The sequence below is a fragment of the Lepus europaeus genome, chromosome 22 (genome assembly GCF_033115175.1).
Source record: "Lepus europaeus isolate LE1 chromosome 22, mLepTim1.pri, whole genome shotgun sequence".
NCBI classification, from domain to species: Eukaryota; Metazoa; Chordata; class Mammalia; order Lagomorpha; family Leporidae; genus Lepus; species Lepus europaeus.
Window position 1 is genome coordinate 42244261 of NC_084848.1, and position 7178 is coordinate 42251438.

A 7178-nucleotide genomic window follows, 5' to 3' on the forward strand; every position below is an offset into this window, starting at 1 on the left:
GAGAGAGAGAGAAAGAGAGAGAGAGGTCTTCCATCTGCTGGTTCACTCCCCAGATGGCCGCAACAGCCAGAGCCACGCCGATCTGAAGCCAGGAGCCAGGAGCTTCTTCTGGGTCTCCCACGTGGGTACAAGGGCCCAAGGACTTGAGCCATCCTCTACTGCTGTCCCGGACCATAGCAGAGAGCTGGATAGGAAGTGGAGCAGCCAGGTCTCCAACCAGTGCCCATATGGGATGCCAGTGCTTCAGGCCAGGGTGTTAACCCACTGCACCACAGCACCAGCCCCTCATCTGTGATATTTATGAGAAGTCCTTCTCAGGTCTGAAAAGCTCTGAGTAAGGGGTAGTATTTTGTACTTTGGGAAGTGTCTTTATAAAACAAGTACCATTGAAGACCCCATGTCCTAACAATCAGCTGAGCCCATCCAGGTCATGGGCAGCCTAGAATGAGCAGGGCCTGGCAGACAACGGGCCGATGGTGTTGGGGGATAAGCAGTTACTGTACAAGTTCTCTGAGGCTGTAGTGGCAAAGAGACACTAGTCTGAGCTTTCAGGAGAATTGCTTTTGCTGGGGAGAGTGAGGCATTGATGAGGTCACCAGGCCCCACTTCTGGATTGCATCTTTAGCATAAGAACACCATAAAGGGATAGCAAATCCAGTAAACATCCCATCCCTTTGCCCTGACTTAACCTTAATCTTACTCATCTACTCCATGTTCTTTCTGAGTCTCTCTTCTCCTCCCCATCTCCAGGGCAGGGGCACAAGCTCCTGTGATGTGTGGGGGCTTCTCACTATTTACTACCTACACAGTCACGGATATTCCTTTTCATGCCTCTGGGTTTGTCTTGTGTAAATGAAGAAATATCTGCATGGTTAATGGGGGGCTGGACTGAACAGGAACAGTCCCTGGTGGCTACAGTGTATCTGGTCTAGCTTGGCTTGGCCCTACATGCCAGTGGCCAGTGGCTGGACTCTGGATAGCTGAACTGCTGTACTACTTGGCACTATGCCCTGCGGTCCTGGTGCTGTGCCTGCCCTCCTTGCTCCTTCTACCTCTTGGCAATTATCATTCAGAAGTGATCCTGGCCTTTGCTTGCTCAATGTTGCCTGCTATGTTCAACAAAGCTGGGAAGAAGCATGGCTGGACATCGATTGTTTTGGGAATGGACACAAAGAGTGCCAGGAGCAGCCAGCAGAGGCAAGGCCATGGAGGGTCACCATATATTTGCCAGCCAAGGACCCTCCCCACCTCTAAGCATCTGCCCCTATGAGGCTTGCAAGTGCTTTCAGAGGTGTTGGTGACCTCACTGTCTCTCTGTAGCTTGTGGAGGTTGTGAGAGAGTTCTTTGCCCAGAACCAGGAGTGGGAGGGTCTGTGGCCCCACCATGCCCTTCATCCCTGTATCTGAGGTTGTCCTGTGGACTCAGCCCTGGGTCAATATCCAGTCTGTATTTTTAAATATTTATTTATTGGAAAGCAGAGTTAGAGAGATCTTCAGTCTGCTGGTTGACTCCCCAAATGGCCAAAATGGCTGAGGCTGGGGCAGGCTGAAGTCAGGAGCCAAGACATTCTTCTGAGTCTCCCACGTGGGTTCAAGAGCCCAGGTGCTTGGGCCATCTTCTGATGCTTTTCCGGGCACATTAGCAGGAAGCTGAATTAGAAGTGGAACAGCCAGGACTTTATTGGTGCCCATTGGGATACTGTCAATTCATGCAGTGGTATAACCCACTATGCCTCAGGACCAGCGACTCCATTAAATATTTTTGGTTGAGGGTGGGGGATGAGTGTGAGGGATAGGAGAATTTGACCAGAGGTGAGGTAGGGGTCAGACCACATGACCTTGGGGTGTTGGGGGCTTGGGAAGGTGCAGGTGGTATATGGGGAAGGGAGGAGCACATAATGTGTAGGGATCAGAGAGGGCCTGCTGGGGGTGGTGAGGGCATAGGGGTTGGTGTCCCCAGGGACATGTATAAGCAGACTCCTGCCCGAAGGCCTAGTTTTTCCCTGGACACCTGAGTACTTCCACAATCATCTTTGCTGTCCATAGTATTTCCTACATCCTTTTCAAGGCTGTTAAGTGTTGGGGAACATTTCCCAAGCCCAGGCTCTGTGGGTCAGGGAGCTGTGGTGTCTGTGCATGGTGAATCATAGTCTAAGGACTTCAGCATGCACTGTGGCATTCATTAGGGCCCCAGAAGTTTATGAAACTCTTCTGAGAAGTATTCCAGGGAGGCCTTACAGTCAATCTTGGTTGATTATTTGGTGACTTTTTTTAATTAAAAAAAAACACACATATTGCCTCCAAATAACAGAACTTGCTCCATCCCCAGCTCACCCTCATATGACAGAGCGGAATGGGATGGATAAAGTCTCAAAAGCCCTTTTCTGTGCCGATGCAGCTGCATCTCCTCCTCTCATTATTATTTATCCACCATAATTAGCCCTGGGTTCCCTCTGTTCTCTTTTCCCTTAATTATATTTAGATGCAAGGTTGTAATAGTTAGAGAAACAAAGTCTCTGAGTCAGGAAGGGACTTGAAAAGAGTCTGCTACCTACAAACTACATGGACAGGAAGACAGCACTCTGCTTAGGCACTGCAATGTAGGATGAGAACATGCCCAGTGGTTGCTGAATCCACTGTGACTCAACACTTCCCCCTGGCATCTTCATTTTAACTTTGTAGTAGGTTGTATGGTCTTTGTTATAACTTTGTGAAAAACTTTTATATTCATTTTTAATGCAATTGTCTAGTCTTCAAGCGCCCTGACTATATTCATGCATTTTTCTATTATTTTTTCCAAAGAAAAATATTCATTTTTATTATAGTAATAATAAATCATTCAGTTACATTACTTTATAAATCTTTATCATTTTTAAATTAAAAAATGCATATTTTTAAAGATTTATTTATTTGAAAGTCAGAATTACGCAGAGAGAGAAGGAGAGGCAGAAAGAGAGAGAGACATCTTCCATCTGCTGGTTCACTCCCCAATTGGCCACAATGGTTGGAGCTGTGCCAAATTGGAGCCAGGCGCCTCCTCTGGGTCTTCCCATGTGGGTGCAGGGGCCCAATGAATTGGGCCATCTTCCACTGCTTTCCCAGGCCATAGCAGAGAGCTGATTAGGAAGTGGAGCAGCTGGGACTTTAACCGGTGCCCATATGGGATACCAGCACTGCAGGTGGCAGTTTTATCACTATGCCAACACCACGCATATTTTCAATATCTTAGTTGGAGCCAACTCAAAAACTATGAATCTGTAGCCAGCTTGATTCACATTTTGATTGTGAATTAATCAACTTACTCAAAATTTTGTAGGTTTCCTGGCAACTGTCATGTACAGTTTCTCAGAGACGTGTTAGTCCACTGCAGATAACATGTTTCTACTCTTTTTGGATGTTAGTGGGACTCTAAATTTGCCTTAGATTTTGAAAGCTTCTATAGTATATTTCTAGATATATTAATCTAAACTTCCAGATATTGTAGAAAATGGCATGATCCTTGTCTTTTTTTATTTTTCTAGGATTTTTAAAAATAGTTTCCAACATTGATAAAATTATAATGAACTCCTTATCAGAAAATTCCCTATGCTGGCTTTTCACAGCCCATTTAAAATTACTCATTTCTTCTCACAGTAATCATACCACATCTCATTTTATAACACATGCTTCCATTTTTATTTTGGTTTTGTCGTTAAATCTATTAATGTGACCTGTGTGTATCACTGACATCCTAGTAAGCAGATGGTCATACTATGAGCCTGTGCCAATCTTGATTTGCATTTTTATTGTGAAATCATCAGCTTGCTCAAGTTCTGTAAGTTCTCCTGAGCATTTCATGTTTACAGCTGTTCAGGGTGTTAAGTCAGCTGTCTTCATTCTCCCTTTCCAGGCAACATATTTTACCTTTATGTTTTTAACATTGGTGTATGCAATTTCATATTATGTATTTCTAGACACTGCCATAATTCCTGTAATATACTGAGTACAATGAAATGATCTATCATTTAAGATACTTCATTAAAAATTAAACTTTGTTGTAATAAACTCTTTCACCAAATACCTTTATATCTGCTTTTTATTCTTTCATTATTCCTAACAAGTTACTCAGTTTTACTTATAGTATTAGAAATATATTTTATAGGCCAGAGCCATGGCTTAAGAGGCTAATCCTCCACCTTGCGGCGCCAGCACACCGGGTTCTAGTCCCGGTTGGGGCACCGGATTCTATCCCGGTTGCCCCTCTTCCAGGCCAGCTCTCTGCTATGGCCCGGGAAGGCAGTGGAGGATGGCCCAAGTCCTTGGGCCCTGCACCGACATGGGAGACCAGGAGAAGCACCTGGCTCCTGCCTTCGGATTAGCAAGATGCGCCAGCCGCAGCGGCCATTGGAGGGTGAACCAACGGCAAAAGGAAGACCTTTCTCTCTGTCTCTCTCTCTCACTATCCACTCTGCCTGTCAAAAAGAAAAAAAAGGAAATGTATTTTATATCATAAACTTCCATTTTTGTTTTGGAGCTTTGAATTTACAACTATCTAGTCTTTCTCTCTTCACACACACACGCACACACACAATTATACAGCATAGTTTAAGTGAGTCCTAGTACTATAAACCTATCACTAACTTGGTTTATTTTTTATTGTGTTTTCATCAGGTCACTCTAAATTTGGAAAATTATGCTGGTGGCATTGATGTACATGGTATCTCTGCTTTGTCTAGGGTAAGTTTTATCTTTCACAATTTCAAAGTCTTGATTGTTATGACTCAACAATTATCATTCCCTGAATTTTTTCCAAGTGTAGCTCTAGGTACTTTCCCTAAAACTTATTCCAACAGGAGGAATGATTTTGTTTGTTTTACATTCATTGATTTTTACATTTACTTTCATTTCAAATTTAATTGTAAGTAACTATTTTCTCCAAATTGTCTTCTAACTAATTTTAATAAATATTTTATGATATGTACATTAACCTTTGGTTTTATAAATTTTCTAATTTGTAGCTAAAGTGCTATGATGATTCCTTTAAGATTACTTTCCAAAGTGGCTTGATTATTACTTGATTCAAGATATTTGAAAATTTACTTTACTTTTTTAAATTTAGTGGAGTATTTATCCACCAAATATTCTTATATCTGGTTACCATTGTGTTATGGCTTATACCGTGTTACTCACTTTTGCCTACATAATCACATAAAATATAACATGAGTATCTATTTATTTGGTTTTGAAAAACAGTTTACCCATGTGAAAAATGTTTTGTGCATAGAGCATTCATTTAATACTGCTTGTTTTTCAATGAAAGGGCCACTTTATTGCTGTGGGGCAACTAGGCTTGGGCAAGGGGCCAACCTGTGAGGGCAAGGCCTTATTTGAACTTCTTGGGGCAGAAGTTGGTGGCTGTATTTATTCTTATGGCAGCTGATAGCATGAAGGAGCAGGTGAGTGTACCCCTTGTGATGCCTTATCTTGTCAGAGTTGTATTTCTGGGCAAGCTGGTAGAGGGAGGGTTCAGTGATGGCACCTCACAGGTAGAACACTAAGTGCAGGAAGACTCTTTCTGGATGTTGTAATCTGGCAGTGTCACTGTCTAGTTGTTCGCTCACAAATGTCAGTTACTGTTGGTCAGATGAGACGCTCTCTTTGTCTTGAATTTTGGCTTTGACAATTTCAGTGGTGTCACTGGGCTTGACCTCAAGAGTGATTTTCTTCCCACTAGTGTCTTCACAAAGATCTGCATAACTGTGTGTCTGCCTCATTGAAAAGAAAGAGCTTATTCAATACTTGAAGGATGTTTCTTTCTCAGTGTCATACAATTTGCATTTATACCAACAACACATCTGTTATCCTTGTATAATCCTCTATGAATAGGGCACCTTTTTCTTCTGTAGTGTTTTCAGATTTTAACTTTATTTCTGGGTTTATGAAATTTGATTATGATCTCCCTTGGTACATTGAGTTTTTCTCCTCATGGGTTTGGAATGCAATGATTGCCTTGAGATTATAGATTTGTATGTTTGTCAAATTTGAAAACTTTGGCCATAATTTCCCCAAACTTCCACCTAACCATTTGAGACACGCTACTTAAACATATAATTGGACTGATGTTCTATCCTCTATTCACCCTTTTTGGTCTTTTCTTCTCCCCAACTTTTGTTGTGATGGATTATGTTGCTTTATATTCATGTCCGTTTATCTATTCTTCTGAAATGTCTCATCTGTCCAACTTCCATTGGAGAAATTACTCATTACAGAGATTGTGCTTTTTACCTCTAGAAGCTGCTGTTGGGTTTTCTGCATATTTACCCTATGTAAAATTGTAAAATTTATGTAGATTTATTTATGTAAAATGTAGAATTGTAATATATCTCTAAGAACTGTTGCAAATTCTTCAATAGTACTTATCTGCATCTTTTGGGTATAAAGATTCTCTCTAGCTTTGTCCTGTTCCTGAGATTATCTACCCTTGCAAGTTTCTAGTAATATGAGTGTCTTTTTCAGTCATGAGCCCCTTGTGCCTCATTTGGTTTCAAAATTGATGTGAAATGATTCCAAAAGAGGTAGTCAACTCCCAATGAAGACAATTCAGCTGGGCATGTTTCTTGTCATTGGGGTTTCTGCTGCTCTTTTAGGCTGATAACAAGGAAACCTATGAATGTCATGAATCTATAAATGTGTCTCTAACATTCTGCATCTATGATCAGCTGATCATGGGTTCACACTGATGTCTTCAACTCTGATTTTTCAACACATATACCATTCTGGGTGCTTCTCTTGTTTTATAAAGTCCCACTCCAATAGTGACAAATCTCTCTCATTCCACTTACTCCACTTTAGTACACAAAATTAAGCATGTAAAAATTATGAAGCCACACCTGTGGTGGGAAATTCTTCCTAACACAGGGCACAATGCCATTGCCTTAGTTTGCTAGACTGTAGTCACATTCTTTTTTAAAAGATTTATTTACTTATTTGAAAATCAGAACTAAGGAAAGAGTTTCCCCTGCTGGTTCATGCCACAGATGATTGTAATGGCAAGGGCTGGACCATGTGGAAATCAGGAGCCAGGAGCTTCATTCAGGTTTCCAACATGGTTGGCAGGGGCCTAAACACCTCATCCATCTTCCACTGCTTTTCCCAGGCCATTAATAGGGAGATAGATTAGGAGTAGAGCAGCCAGGACA